General features: G+C 44.5%; 1 protein-coding gene across 5 annotated transcripts in view; it reads right to left on the bottom strand.

Moving 5' to 3' along the window:
• The window catches only part of LOC137528935 (uncharacterized), a 324022-nt gene that overhangs the window by 66171 nt on the left and 241630 nt on the right, over window positions 1-16221 (bottom strand). The gene's annotated exons all lie outside the window — the stretch shown is intronic.

Below are 16221 nucleotides of genomic sequence, written 5' to 3'. Positions count from 1 at the left end.
CCAACAGGAGAAAGAGAGACGTTGAAGCACGCATCCACTCTATGGGACCACAGATCATTTGTCGATTTATGGTGTGCATTTGATTTTATGCATATCATGTGCCTCTGAGGAAGCGTTATGCATATCATGTGCCTCTGAGGAAGCGTTATGCATATCATGTGCCTCTGAGGAAGCTGCTTCTAGCTGTGAAACTTGTGTCAGGCTGCTTTGTTGTGACTTGAATTCTGCTTGTGTACCTGATCTTGAACCTACATTTTGTAAAGAAGATTCAACAATAAAGTGTGATACTGTCAGTGGCGTAGCAATAGGGATTGCAGAGGTAGTGACCGCATTGGGGCCCTTGGGTCATAGGGGCCCTCCCTCAAGCACAATATTAGCTCTTTATTGGTCCTGTGCTGGTAATAATCACTTCTATAGATGCTTAAAATAGTAGTAATCAGTAACAAACTGTTCCCCATCCCCTTCTTGCACCTCTGACACTGTGGAAATCCTTGGCAGGTTTTGTTGCGCCATATCAATTGTTATGTATGGAGTGCTTGGGGGGCCCCATGTAAAACTTGCACCGGGGCCCATAGCTCCGCCACTGGATACTGTTATGTGTTACATTGTATGACTGGCTCCAAAAAAGGCAACAGTGAACGGATGCTTTATATCAGAAGGTTACAATATCAGGATTTATCATATTTTGTATATTCATACAGGGGCATAGCTGGTACCAGGGGACTGAGATTACTATAGCCAGAGGTTTTCTATATCAGAGTTTACTCTAAATTGTAAACTGTTCACCATTACACAACAGATGTCTGGACACTAGTCTAGTTTAGGGCACCCAGCAGGTAACCTCATGGGGAACAGTTCTCCAATCACAGCACTCTCTACAGCACAAAGCATTGTGATTGGCCAAATAGTGTGGGCGTAGGTTACAACAAACTATCTGAAACCTAAAAGCTCAAGAGGGTGTCGTCCACCCAATCACGTTAGCAGAATTTCCCTATGAGGTTTCCTGCTGGGTCCCTAAAGTACACTAGTGCCAATGTCTGAAATTGGAAAATCATACAAATGACACAAAACAAATAATGGCTATAGAACAGAATTGTTCTTCAGCTAAGGCATGTAGATTTTTTACTGACTCGGGGACTAGGTTACTAGGTTTACTGACTCGGGGACTAGGTTACTAGGTTTACTGACTCGGTTACTAGGTTTACTGACTCGGGGACTAGGTTACTAGGTTTACTGACTCGGGGACTAGGATACTAGGTTTACTGACTCGGGGACTAGGTTACTAGGTTTACTGACTCGGGGACTAGGTTACTAGGTTTACTGACTCGGGGACTAGGTTACTAGGTTTACTGACTCGGGGACTAGGTTACTAGGTTTACTAACTCGGGGACTAGGTTACTAGGTTTACTGACTCGGGGACTAGGTTACTAGGTTTACTGACTCGGGGAATAGGTTACTAGGTTTACTGACTCGGGGACTAGGTTACTAGGTTTACTGACTCGGGGACTAGGTTACTAGGTTTACTGACTCGGGGACTAGGTTAATTAACCAGCTGCCAGCTAATTGATCAACAGCCACTAGCTTGGTTTTATGTGAGTAACAATGTGGACTCTTGGTGAAAAAACGAATGCTCATCGCTAGTGAGGGTGGTTCGCACTGGCGAAGCAGAAGCGAAGATTATCAAAGTCTTTAAAAAGGAAGGGGGGTGGGGTTTGGGGAGATAATCGGGTCAGATATTGGATGACTCAACACCTCTCATGCTAAGCCCGGCATCCGGACTGTGTGCTTTTAATTAATGATGACCCTCGTGTCCGATCGTTCTGCGAGACACGCTGCCAAAAACTACAGGTCAGAAGTTCTCTGCGCTGCTCGCGAGCCCAGCTGTGCTGTGAAACATTCTTTCAGTAACTGTGGCAGCGGCACATGCAGACGGTGTGACATAATGCTTGTGGTCCCCGGGAATGAGAATCGAGAAGCGCTGCACTACGGCACCCCCTCCCATACACAGCAGCACCGCACAGAGCACACACAGCACGCCGGCTGAAGCGCTGAAACTTCGCTAAAATCTATTCCGTCAGCATTAGCCGCTGCAGACCATGCCACTTGCCAACAGTGCGTACCCAGCATGCAAGCAATGACAGCTCTCATGATGAGTGGGGGAAAGGTCATGCTGGAACAGAAAACACACACTCTCCATCTCTCCACCTCCTTATCAAATATTCTGTCCAATCTGTGTGCCCTGGGTGTTTGTGCGGGTGCCATGGAGACTGAGGGCAGATATTGCGCGGGAAATTCCCCTCACTCTGCGGATGTTGGCCCCAGGCTTGTGAAGGGCTGGGGGGTGGGTGGATGGGTGGGGGTCTTGTCCTGACAAGGGGTGTGGGTTTCTGCCTGGCTGAATTGTGGCTGAATGCCTCTTTTGCTAACATCACTCGAGAGAGGCGAAACACAATGGGAAAATAGAAAAGCAGTAGCCAACTTAGCAACATGCAATGCTGGAATAATAGCAAGGGGGTGCTCTGCGCCCTGCTGTCTGTGAGTCCGTCCGCTACGCCTGCAGTCTGTTTATCAGCGCTGTCCTATGCTGAGCCTTGTGTCTGTCACTCAATCCGGCTGTATACAAATAGAGTCTCTGTCTCCATGCAGCTCTCTGTATGTACCCTCTTCTGCCAATCACCATGTGAAAGCGACTTCTAGGAATGCCTACAAACACGCAGCTATACAATCAGCACCCAGCTCTGTATAAGCAGAACATTCACCCATCAGGAGGCACAATTCTGCAGCTTGTCCTGCCTGGACTTTATTGTAAGAGGAGGCTACTGTGGTCTATACAAAAACAGAACACAGCACAACAAAATCAGGGAGACGTGATCATAATTTACAGCCTAAAGGTGGCCATATATCTAGCGACTCGGCAGCCGATCGACCATCCAATTCAATAATTATTATTGAATCGGATGAAAACTGGTGCCGCAGCAAGCATGCCCAAATTGATGATTTGACCAATTCTGAGCTGAAATTGGTTGAATGTATCAATCAGACATACTGGGAAATCTTGGGTGATGCGGTCATTTGGGTGCATAGCAGTAACAGCTTGCGATATCGCGAGCAACAGACGCAACAGATCGCTGTCCCTCCCACGTGCTATATGTGCCCCCGATGCCTGTGCATTAAAATACCTTACTTGTGTTGCAGGTGTTTGATGCCACACACGCACCCCATGTGCTATGTCGCCGGTAGCCACATGGGGCGCCAATGTGGAAGTACAGCACAAACACGGGACAGCAGATAGGTAAAGTATAAATGCACGGCACTGGGGGTACATATAACATTTGTGGGGACTCAGCCGGGTCGGTGTCAAAAGGCTGATTCCAATGAGATTTCATGCTGAAATTGATCGGGAATCGGTCTGCGGTGTATGGGCAGAAAACAGATCTCTCTCTAATCAGATTCGATCAGAGAGAGATGAACTTGAACCCACATGCACTGAATGACAACATACAGCCCATCTGGGAGAGAGGTTTCCCTGTATCCACTACTGATTCAGCTCATCTGAATCAGGCCTTGTTCACATTATAAATCGCCAGTGATATCGCAAGCGCTGAACGATTTATTGAGCGATTTTGAAAGCGCTTTTCTAAGCGCCTTCAGATCGATTTTTGCTTAGAGAATCGCTTTTCTAAGCGCTTTTAGTGTAGCGGGGTTTTTTTTCACTTCCTGACGTCAGTCAGGAAGGGAACTCTTTGCCCCGGAAATTAATAAATGTATTTATTCATTAAAAGTGCTCAGGAAATCGCTTATCAAAGCACTTTTTTCAAGCGCTTAGCGATTTTGCTATACTTTCTATTGAATCCCAAACACTCTGAAATGAGCGATGAGCTTTCTATCCAATCGCTCCATGCAGGAGCCGTGTTTGCGATTGGATAGAAAGCTCATGGCTCATGTGAGAACACTCACATAAGCTAACATTGCACAAGCGCTTTTAAGGCAATCTCCAGCGCCTAAAAATAAGCGAAAATTCTTATAATGTGAAAAAGCCCTTAGGGCCTGTTCATACTTGCTGCGTTTGTAGAACGCGTATAAATTTAAAGAAACGCAAGTTGAAAAACGCATGCGTTTTTCTTGCGTTTGAATGCGTTTTCTATTGCGTTTTGCACAAACATGTGACCCAGGGGGAAAAAAAGAATCATGGGAACCGCAGAGGAAAACGGACGCTAAAAACGCAATAGTACGCGTTTTTGATACGCGTCCATAGACTTTCATTGCGTCCGTTTCTATGCGTATCGCACAGAACTGCGTGCAGCAATGCGGATGAGAAACGTATGCGTCTCATACGCATACATGTGAACTAGCCCATTCAAAAGCATTAGGAGCCGTTTCTATGCGTTTTTTGTTCCAGTACGCGTTCCCTGAAAACGGCTAGGAACGCATATAGTGTGAACAGGCCCTTAGGCCTGGAACCGACTTGAAAGTGCAAAACGCTATTGCAATTGCTAGCGATTTGTGATAGCAATTTGCAAGCAATTTTGGGAGCAATTTTCCTGCTCCTATACAATTCATTTGAATGGAAACGCTCCCAAAATGCTGCAAGTCCTGCAATTGTGATTTCCTTAATCGCAATCGCGCTAGTGGAATCTGTCAAATCCATTTACATTGGCAGAGCGTTTAGGGAAAATGCTAGTGGTGTATAGCGATTTCCTGAGCGCTTCTATGAATAAATACATTGTATTTATTCATTTCTGGGTGAAAGAGTTCACTTCCTGAAAAATTGCTCTGCAAAAGCACTTACAAAGCGCAGGCAAAGGCGATTAAAAAAACAATAAATAGCTCAGTGCTTGCAAAAGCGCTGGCGATTTAGAATGTAAACATAGCCTAATTGTGTTTGACTTTTATCTGGCCCTGTCTGAGGCCTGGTGCACACCAAAACCCGCTAGCAGATCCGCAAAATGCTAGCAGATTTTGAAACGCTTTTTCTTCTTTTTCTGTAGCGTTTCAGCTAGCGTTTTGCGGTTTTGTCTAGCGGTTTTGGTGTAGTAGATTTCCTGTACTGTTACAGTAAAGCTGTTACTGAACAGCTACTGTAACAAAAACCGCCTGGCAAACCGCTCTGAAGTGCAGTTTTTCAGAGCTTTTTGCGTTTTTCCTATACTTAACATTGAGGCAGAAACGCATCCACAATCCAAAAAATGCCTCACCCAGGCATTTTTCGTTTCTGCAAAATGCCTCCCGCTCTGGTGTGCACCACCCCATTGAGATACATTGACCAAGCAGATCCGCAGCCGCAAGCGGATCTGAAAACGCCCAAAAAGCCGCTTGGTGTGCACCAGCCCTGACTACTTGTTGCTTAATTACCTGTTGCCATCCACTGCTCAGTTTACTACTTTGCTACCATCTCATCTGCTGCTGACTGCTGTTTGGCTAAATACTCTGCTAGGCCCGGTGCACACCAAAACCCGCTAGCAGATCCGCAAAATGCTAGCAGATTTTTAAATGCTATTTTTATTTTTATGAGGCGTTTTGATAGTGTTTTGCGGATTGCTGTTGCGGATTTCAATGTAGCATATTTCATATATTGTTACAGTAAAGCTGTTACTGAACAGCTTCTGTAACAAAACCGCCTGGCAAACCGCTCTGATCTGCCGTTTTTCAGAGCGGTTTTCGGTTTTCCTATACTTAACATTGAGGCAGAAACGCCTCCGCAATCCAAAAAATGCCTCGCGCAATTCCCGCTCAGGTGAGAACGGGCCCTGGGCCTGGAACCCACTGAAATCCGCAAACGCAAAACGCAACCGCTAGCGTTTTGCATGAGCGGTTTGCAAGCGGATTCATGCGAGTTTTCGGTCGCGTTTTGCAACAGTGTATTTTTTTCCTCAGCGGTTGTGTAGCGTTTTGCGTTTCGCGTTTTTATCCTGATTGGTCCTGTGAATTATTTTTAATTTTGTTACAGTGTGCTGAACCGCAAAACGCTAGCAAAACCGCTCAGTTTAGGTTTTGCTGAGCATTTCTGCTAGCGTTTCAATACTTTACATTGAAGCGCTAACGCTCCCAAAATGCTGCAGGTCCTGCGTTTGCGTTTCTGGGAAACGCAAACGCTCCTGTGGAAGTTGCCCCATCCATTAACATCAGCTGAGCGTTTTGGCAAAACGCTAGCGTATCGCAGCGCTGCCAAAATGCTCAAAAAAACGCTCTTGTGGGTTCCAGCCCTTAGAGAGATTTTCTAAACATGCCTAGCGTTTTTGGAGCGTTTTTGTGTAGCAGATTTCATATATTGTTACAGTAAAGCTGTAAATGAACAGTTACTGTAACAAAAACGCCTGGAAAACCGCTCTGATCTAGTGTTTTTCAAAGTGGTTTTCCACTTTCCTATACTTAACATTGAGGCAGAAACTCCACAGAAATCTAAAAAATGCTGCAACCCCCGAGTTTGCTTTTGTGGAAAAAACAAACCGGTACTTATCTGTTAGCCGGGCGCATCCGGCAGGTGGCGACAAAACTCCACCAGAATTGCATCTTTCCCTACTATCCATGTCGGCCTGGAGGGGGAATAGTAATTAGCGCCACCTGCCGGATGCGCCCGGCTAACGGATAAGTACCAACAAACCGCTCTGGTGTGCACCAGCCCACTGAAATACATTACCCAAGCGGTTTTTAAAAAAGCTCACAAACCGCTCTGGTGTGCACCAGCCCTACCTGCTGATTGATTACCAGTTCCCATCCACTGCTCACCTGACTTCCTTACTACCATGTGATCATCTGTTGCTGACATCCACTGGCTGCCTGCCAGATTACTCAGGTGCCTGAATACCTACACTACAACAATTTCCTTCTTAGGTAGTGTAGTGTACTTCCTCAACCTAAACTAGTCTTTAATTCTTCAGGAATTCAGCTACAGTACAGACTGGCTTGCCTTCTATGGAGATGAGATGTTTGTCTCCGAGAATCTATGAATCATAGTTATGAGATAATTACATGACCATGCTTTGGCCAATCAATTTAGGCTCTAGTCATAAAACTTCTCATAAAATGCTTCTTTATCACCTAATTGATAAAAATAACCTTTCAGTGCATTTAAAGGCAAAATAATCACTCCAAGTTAGTTATTCCTGATTAACTTCATATTACTTTTCTTATCTTAATCACTGTATTTTTTGGACTATAAGGGTCCACTCACACAGAATGACAGACATTCATCTGCAGATCAGATCCACCAGGATGGATTTTCAGATCTGCAGATGATTGTCTGATCTGCAGATGAATGTCAGTTAAACAAGGTGTGTATGCGGATCTGCAGATATCATAGACTATGGATGCATTTTGCAGGAACGGATCTTTGGCAGGAACAGATCTTTTGCAGATACTGATCTTTTGAATGTCTACAGCATCTTTGTGTGCAGCATCTTGCAAAGATTTCTGTCTGATGGGGAGTTCAGCTCCATAGAATAGACTGTGAAGGTATGGCTCTCATACTACATGGAAGGGGGTAGAATTGGTCTGTGATCTTTCATTTTCCAAAGACTATAGTCTGATGTGTGTATGAGCCTCTAGTGCAGGCTTTCTCAACCAGGGTTCCTCGAGTACTCTGCAGGGGTTCCTTGGCATTTTCCCCCATCGTGGGGTGAGTATAATAGAGCACATTAAATTAGGGAGTACTGTAACAGGAAGCACTACATTGGGGCACTAATGAGCAAATTAATAAAAAGACTAGGATAAGGAGACAGTATAATGAGTGGCAGTGTAATAGGGGTAGTGAAATAAACGGCCTCACCAACTTCTAAAGACCATTCCTCCTGCAAAATAAATGCAGGGGTTCCTCGAGATCAAAAATAGTTGGCAAGGGGTTCCTTGAGATTCAAATGTTATTTTCAGGGTTCCTTCGAGGTAAAAAGGTTGAGAAAGGCTGCTCTAGTGTCTACAGCCAAGGTATGGAGCCTGATGAAGTCTTTTAGCAATCCCTAGAGATCCTAGATCCAGAGATATTCTGGTAGAATGACTTCCTTTTGGTGGGTTACCATGACCCTTGTCATTGTGGATCTCTATCAATGATTACCCATATTCTTCCAATGAAGGGGAGCTCATATTAAACACACAGTGATGACATTTCTGTTGGGCCTCTATAGGCAGTGGACATAGCACCTGTCATCTGCTGCTGTGGATCTGATGGGTGGTAGCAAGCACTCGGCATGAGTAGTGGGGTGGCATCCATCCTCTGCAGGCACATCTAAGCACAGGGGCAGCCACATCTAGAAGTGTTGTGAGGTGGGGTTTTTGCTACCATTAGTGAGGAGCTCAAATTTCGTGTAGTAGTAATTTTGCATTGAGTCATGATTTCCTCAATATTTAGGGCCCATTCACAGTGAATGGGAGCCAATTTAAAAAACGCTAATCAATCGCAAAACGCTCAGAAAAGTGCTTCTGGTGTGAATGGGCCCTGACTGTGATAATGGCCTCAATTCACTAAGCTTTATCAAACACTTCATCAAATGTTTGATAATATACCTCATGAGTAAAATTTTATTTTGAATTCACTAAGGTGTTATAGCTTTATTGAACGTTTTATCGATAAAACATTCAAAATTGAAGTGAAGTAAATTCAAAATAGATTTTACACATGAGGTAAATTATCAAACGTTTGATAAAGTGTTAATTGAGGCCAATGTCTACTGACTTCAACACATTTGGTAAAAATAAATTTTCCCATGCATGCCAAAATATATTTATTTTTGCAAAAATACGCTAAAAACCTTGAGGCCTGGAACCCACTACAAAATGCTATCGCTAATCGCAAGCGTTTTGTATGAGCAGTTTGTAAGCGATTTCATGAGCGTTGTAGGGAGCGATTTTAAAAAGTGTAATTAATTTGCCAGCGGTTGTGTAGCAATTAGTGTTTTAAAGTCTGATTGGTCCTTTCAGTTAATTTTAATTTTGTTACGGTGTACAGTAACTTTAAAACGCTAGCAAAATTGCTCCGTGCAGGTTTTGATGAGCGATTACGCCATCGATTATATACTTTACATTGAAGCGGAAACGCTAACAAAATGCTGCATGTCCTGCGTTTGCGATTTTGCTAATCGCAATCGCTTCTGTGGAATTTGCACCATCCATTTACATTGGCAGAGTGTTTAGGGAAATCGCTAGCGATTTATCACGCTCCCTAAACACTCAAAAAATCGCTCTAGTGGGTTCCAGCCCTCAGGGTAAAAACACACGAGGCACAATTGCTTATGTGCTATGGGAAATGCATATGCGATTCTGCCTAGTGTGTTCCTAGCATGAAAGTAAATTCACGAAAGTGAAATCATCCATTACGATCATCACTAACTGCCATGTAGCAGGTGTCACTACTGACAGATGAGTGGTTACAAACACTGCCATTTGCCTGCACTGCACTGGAAGGTGGTCACTGGCCAGCAAACTGAAGGCTGAACTAAGTGGCAAGAGTGCAATTCAACTATCTGTCCTAAAGGACAACTGAAGTGAGAGGGATATGTAGGCTGCCATATTTATTTCCTTTTAAACAATACCAGTAGCCTGGCAGCCTTGAGGGTCTGTTTGGCTACAGTAGTGTCTGAATCACACCAGAAACAAGCATGCAGATAATCTTGTCAGATCTGACAATAATGTCAGAAACAACTGATCTGCTGCAGGCTTGTTCCAGGTCTATGGCTAAAAGTTTTAGGGGCAGAGGATCAGCAGGGCTGCCAGGCAACTGGTATTGCTGAAAAGGACATGAATATGGCAGCCTCCATATACCTCTCACTGCAGTTGCCTGACATAGCCTGTCATGATATAATTTTAGACAGGAGTATATTTCCCCCTTTCAAATCTGAGGAGCACACCTGTAAAACCTTGAACATCTGAATGTTCCACTGATAGAAGACATTTTGGTACTTTTCCGTTAGCCGGGCGCATCCGGCAGGTGGCGACAAAACTCCACCAGAGTTACATCTTTCCCTACTATCCATGGCGGCCTGGAGGGGGAATAGTAATTAGCGCCACCTGCCGGATGCGCCCGGCTAACGGATAAGTACCGACATTTTTAATGCACATTTAACGCCTCAAAGAAATTAGCCCCAAATTTTACTGAACCTGTTCCAACCAAGAAAAAGGCTGGGAACCCACTAGAGCGGGGTTTTTTTTTGGAGCGTTTAGGGAGCACTTTAAATCGCTAGCGATTTCCCTAAATGCTCTGCCACTGTAAATGGATGGTACAGATTTCATTACCGAGTAATTTGAGTTTCACTTACCTGGGGCTTCTACCAGCCCCATGCAGCCATCCTGTGCTCTCGTAGTCACTCACTGCTGCTCCAGTCCCACGCTGGCAGCTAGTTTCGTGTTTGCCGACCTCGAGGTCAGAGTACATTTTTACGCATTCCCGCTGGTGCAGGAACATTAACCCATACATTTTTACACGTTAGTGGTGCAATGCGTAAAAATATATGTGTTCATGTTCCTGCACCAGCGGAAATACGTAAAAATGTACTCTGATCGACAAAAACAAAACTAGCTGACGGAGGGGGACCAGAGCAGCAGTGAGTGACTACGACAGCACAGGATGGCTGTATGGAGCTGGTAGAAGCCCCAGGTAAGTGAAACTCAGGTGAGCTCGGGGTATATCGCGCAGGAGGATTTCTCAGGCCCTGGTGGGGCGATTTGCATAATATTTTTTTTTGTTACACGCAGCTAGGGCTCGATACATGATTTAAAAAAATTAAAAATTAAAAAAAAAGTGCTGCGCCCCCTCCTGGGCGATGCAATTGTATCGCCCAGAGGGTTAAGCTAATGGCAATCGCAGGACATGCAGCATTTTGGTAGTGTTTCCATTCTAATGAATTGCATAGGAGCAGGGAAATCGCTCCCAAAATCGCTAGTGATTGCGATGGCGCTTTGCGCTTTCTAGTGGGTTCCAGGCCAAAGATGAATGCTGCAGCCTACATTATGTCTCTCCCACCATCATTCTGGATTTCTCCTGTGTTCGCTGTATCATTACTGATACGTTGTATTTCTGATCCTTTCTCTGTTTCCACTGGATGCGTTGCTATGCGGAAACTGCTCTGCACCGCAACGAAACTGCAACCAATTCTCGTCAACGGAGTAGTTTCCCTTGACGGATATTGACCTACGCGATTCGGCACGATCCGGCGCGGGGGAAATTATGGATAGCATGCTGCAGTTTTCCACAGCCCGCATACAATTCCCCATAGCCACTGACGGGAAGCCGCATTCAGTTGTAAGGATGAGAACAGGAAGTACCTGCGGGGGGATGCGAGGGGATACAGCGATCGCCTCGCATCCACTATGCTAGTGGAAACGGGCCCTTATTAAGCTGATGATGCAGAAGAATTTGAAGAAGGGCCAATCTTGAATTTGATGAAAACTGGAAAAGGGGTTTAATACTTGATTAAGTGAAAAGGGGGTCTACACCCAAAATAATTATTGGGAATCACCTTCTAGTGTGTGTACTGTATTCAAAATATCCCCAAAAGCTAGTCTGTTTGTGCTTTCAGAGGTTGCCCTTTATGGAGGATCAATGTTATGGAAACGCAAGCACAGGTGCTAAGCAGCTGGCACACATGGATTCTGTGTTAGGTTGCAATCATACGCAGCGTGTCATGAATAAGCGTGTGCGTGTGTTTGCGGCGTGGCAGCCGGACATGCACCTTGTGAGATCTTGCACATTGCTGATCTGGATTATTGTGTTAAGAACCATGGCTTGCTGACCCTGTTTTACCTGATCCCTTGACTCCTATTGGCCTGTACCCATCAACTGCCTGCCGGACTATTGCTGACATCCACTGGTCACCTGACTACTACCCTCTGATCAGCTGCAATAGACTCTTGCTACATTCCTGACTACTCTCCTTATTGAATCCCTATTGCTGACCATTGCTTACCTGACTACTCTGCTACCATCTCATCATCTATTGACAACTTCAACTGCTTGCCTCACTACTCTCCTGCCTGATTGCCTATTGCCATGTATTGCACGTGTACCTACAGGATCATCTGTTGCAGACTGCTGCCTACCTGACCACTCCACTGTCTGCTACATTCTATTTATTCCTGTAAGATCGTCTTCAAGAATCTCTGAGCTTATGTAGATTTCCCACTGAGAGGTCTGGTGCACACCAAAAACCGCTAGCAGATCCGCAAAATGCTAGCAGATTTTGAAACGCTTTTTCCTATTTTTCTGTAGCGTTTCACCTAGCATTTTGTGGTTTTGTGAAGCATTTTTGTTGTAGTAGATTTCTGATATTGTTACAGTAGAGCTTTTACTGAACAGCTTCTGTAACAGAAACGCCTGGAAAACCGCTCTGAACTGCCCTTTTTCCTAGCGGTTTGCGGTTTTCCTATACTTTACATTGGAGGCAGAAACGCCGCCGCAATCCAAAATCTGCAGCAGCCCGGGAGTAGGCGTTTCTGCAAAACGCCTCCCGCTCTGGTGTGCCCCAGCCCATTGAAATACATTACCCAAGCGTTTCCACATCCGCAATCGGATCTGAAAACGCTGCCGAACCGCTCTGGTGTGCACTAGGCCTAAGGCCTTGTTTACATTTTAGGCGTATTTGTAAAATATTAAGTGCAGGTGATTTTCAAAATCACCCTGAAAGCGCTTGTGCAATGATTCTCTATGAGAGAGTTCATATCAGAGCGGTTCGTTTGCAATCCGCTTTGAAAAGTGGTGCTTTAGACAATTTTGAGGCAATTTGCTTCGCTTTGGCAATCGATTGCGTGAGCGTTTAAAAAAATAAATAAATAAATAAATTGTATTTATTTTTTCTGGATTTTTTTTCAGGATCAAAAGACGGAAGCACGCTGCAAAAGCGCTTATACAAAAATGCCCACAAAAACAAGCGAACGCACAGAAAATCCCCGGAAAACGCTTTAAAAAAATGCAGGAAAAAAAAAGCCCCCTGTGGACAGACACGCGATGTGAACAAGGCCTAACTGATGGGCAGCATGGTTGCATAGCACTCTTCCCTTGCAGCACTGGGTCCCCGGTTCAAATCCCAGCCAGGGAACCTTTTGCACAGTTTGTAAGTTCTCCCTGTGTCTGCGTAGGTTTCCTCCGGGAACTCAGGTTTCCTCTCACATCCCAAAAAACATACAGATAAGTTAATTGGGATCCTTCTAATTTGGCCCTAGACTATAGAAGGGATTAGATTGTGAGCCCCTCTGAGGGACTGTTATGCTGGGTACACACTATGAGATTTTCTGGCCGATTACTGTCAGATCGATTATTTCCAACATGTCCAATTTGCTTTCCGATCGATTTCCGAGCATTTTCTGTTAACTTTACTAGGAAATCGATTGGAAAATGCGTGGACATCGATCGGAAAGCAAATCGGACACGTTGGAAATAATCGATCTGACAGTAAATCGGCCAAAAAATCTCATAGGGCTTGATTCACAAAAGGGTGATAACTTAGTTAGCACGCCTAAAAGCCCCTTAGCACTCCTAAAGTCCTTTAGGGCGCGCAAAGTTTTGCGCAAAAAGTTTACGCTGCACCTGGTGTGATTAAAACGACATACCCGGTGTGCCTAAAACATTGCACTGGGTACGCCCGAAGCATCGCACAGTGCGACGTTTCAGGGCACACCCGGTGCAACATTTTAGGCACACCGGGTGCGACAGTTTCCTCGCACCTGGTGCGATGCTTTGCGCGCACGCACAGTGCTAAACTTTGTGCGCGATCAATAAAAGCTTTAGGCGTGCTAACTAAGTTAGCACCCTTTTGTGAATCGAGTCCAAGGTGTGTACCCAGCATTAGTCACAAGATTTTATGCTCTGTACAGCACTGCAGCAGATGTTGGCGCTATATAAATGCATCCTCTATAATAAAACCCTAATGTCTCTGTGTCCCATGTCCTTGTGTGTATCCCACATTAAACATTGAGGGAGAGTGACGCGCGGCGAGCGTTAAGGGGTGGATGGGCCAGCGCGTCGTGCACGCACGCATCAGACAAACAGGGAACAGAGGCGCCAGCAGGGTAAAAGTGGATAAATCCTTTAAAATTTGCTTGGAAGAAGCGGTGGACTTACCTCCATAAAGCAGACACAAACAGAATTTCAGCAGTAGCAGTAGTACTCCTGCTACTGCTGAAATTCTGTTTGTCCCCACGTTTATTGCCTGATGAAGCGGGCGTGGCCTGCGAAACGCGTTGCACTTTTGGGGTTTATATAATAAATGTAATTACTATTATACAGTCTTTCGTGTCTGCTTTATGGAGGTAAGTCCACCGCTTCCTCCAAGCAAATTTTAAAGGTTTTATCCACTTTTACCCTGGTGGCGCCTCTGTTCCCCGTTTGCTGTACCGTGTCCACCCCTGGTGGAGGGGTGATCTACCCCTTTTTTGATCTACAGAGAGCGACTTCTTAATCCTGAGTGAGGACAGGTCTAATCTCCTCACCTTCCTATACAGTGGTTGCCTTTATGGTAACCCACGTTTGTGAGTATACTCTTCTCACTAATTATCTTTACTACTGTATATACTCGACTATAAGTCTAGAAATTTAGGTCTGACTCACTAAATAAAAGTATAGGGGTCGACTTATACATGAGTCATGAGCAACACTGTACACACTAAGTAATGTGTGTACTATTAGTGACATTCCCATTTGCAGCAATTTACCCAGTGCTAAGTGACACTTTCTTGATAATGGGAATGCCAAAAAAACAGGTCTGAAAGTCCTGGCCACAATAATTAACAAGGAAGGGGGCGGGGGGGGGGGGGCATACTGGGCTGCAGGAAGAGGGTGAATAATTGCTGCACTTGGAAGCCTGGAGTAGTTATTGGCTGCACTTGAGGGACAGGAGGGGTTAATAGCTGCAATACTATATGCAGTATAGTCATTAACCCCTTCTTATCCCCAAGTGCACCTGTTAATTCTTCCTGGTCCCCAACTGCAGCCATTAACATTGCTTGGTAGACTTATACTTGAGTCAATAAAACATTCCAGCTTAAGAGGGTCAAATATTGGAGTCGACTTATACGCAAGGTCGACTTATATTCGAGGATATACGGGTAATTTTATGCTGAACTTACTACCCTATATTGAGCTCTCGGTTTCTCTAACCTTAACGCACGCGTCGGAGATGTGCGTGCGCGGCGGGCGCATGCGCAGTGACAGACCTAGCCCGTTTTTAAACGGACTTAGGTCCACTAGTAATTACAATAATAATACTGCAGACCAGCAGGTAATGCACCTCGTCTATAAATATATGTTAGCCAATGGCAGAAGAGTTTGAAAAGAAGAGAAATGGGGCAGTAGCTCTGCAATCAACATGAAGAGATGACAGTCAGCAGGAGAGGGTTTAATCTAATTTGCATTGCAATGAGGGTAACAAAGAAGAACTCAAATTACTTCTAGCAATTTACAGAAGAAGATAAAAAACTTTACAACAGGTATCCTTGCCTGGGCCAGGGAGAGCATCTTAACAGGACAGATTCCACCATAAACCTTCACTTTTATCGCTGGGCAACCCATGGGCCAGGGGAAATGTTTTGCTTTTAAAATGTCACAGCCATAGTGTACCTAAAGGCAATTAGAAAAAATTGTGTTTAATTTCGGTAGTTCGGCCCCCTATCACTCTCAAGAATGGTGATATGGCCCTTAGCCTACAAAGTTTGGACACCCCTGCTCTAAGGTCAGCCCTTTTCCTGGTTGAGACGACATTTATTATTGAATTCATAGCAATGTCATTGCTACAGTCAATGATAAATGCTTCCTGATCTGCGTGGGCGAACTGTCACTAAACCATGAAAAACGTACACAAATATTGTCCTTATCTGGATACAGAGAAAATGTTTACAAAACAGTGCAGTCACCCAATGACATCTGAACCTTTGGAGTTCACAAGTCAAAACATACACCGGTTGTTCGTGAAAAACACGCGTGAAACTATAATAAAGGTGGCTGATACAGGCAGACATGTACTAATACTGAAAATATCATTGTGTAAGAGACAATATAAACTATCATTTTACATTACTATGCAGCAATTTTGACTTGTTTCATTAAACATATTTTTTAAGGTATATTTAACACCTTTCTCTATTGTAGGACATGCTTCATCACTGTAGAGTTCTTCAGTTCTAATAAGGCTGATAAGATTCCTAGGCATTTTATAACTATAGGTGAAATCCAGTTACTTCAGCATTTGGCTAACTGACACTTATATGCAGATGTTTATTATTTCAATGTCAGGCTGAAGGTGTGCA

The sequence above is a fragment of the Hyperolius riggenbachi genome, chromosome 8, assembly GCF_040937935.1.
Source record: "Hyperolius riggenbachi isolate aHypRig1 chromosome 8, aHypRig1.pri, whole genome shotgun sequence".
NCBI lineage: Eukaryota > Metazoa > Chordata > Amphibia > Anura > Hyperoliidae > Hyperolius > Hyperolius riggenbachi.
Note: the sequence above shows the minus strand (reverse complement) of the source record. Positions and strands in the feature narration are given on the sequence as shown.